A 298-nucleotide genomic window follows, 5' to 3' on the forward strand; every position below is an offset into this window, starting at 1 on the left:
GAAAGATATCTACCTGGTCATTAAAAGAAAATCAAGACAAATTAAATTTGATGATGATCAATACCGTATGGACTATAGGTCTAGCTTATATGGTTGGCTAACTTTCAGCACTACAAACTTTGATATGTTGTTCCTAACCAAAGGGTGAACTCTGACATCAGAAACAGACTCAATACAATCATTACTCAGTACATAGAGCACTCAACAACTTGGGACAGATCCAGGAATTCAACGAGTCAGTCATTGATTTGAGTGAAAAGCACAACATCGGGCACAAAAACATGACAAAACACCTAGA

This window comes from Salmo salar, chromosome ssa18 (genome assembly GCF_905237065.1).
Source record: "Salmo salar chromosome ssa18, Ssal_v3.1, whole genome shotgun sequence".
Lineage (NCBI taxonomy): Eukaryota > Metazoa > Chordata > Actinopteri > Salmoniformes > Salmonidae > Salmo > Salmo salar.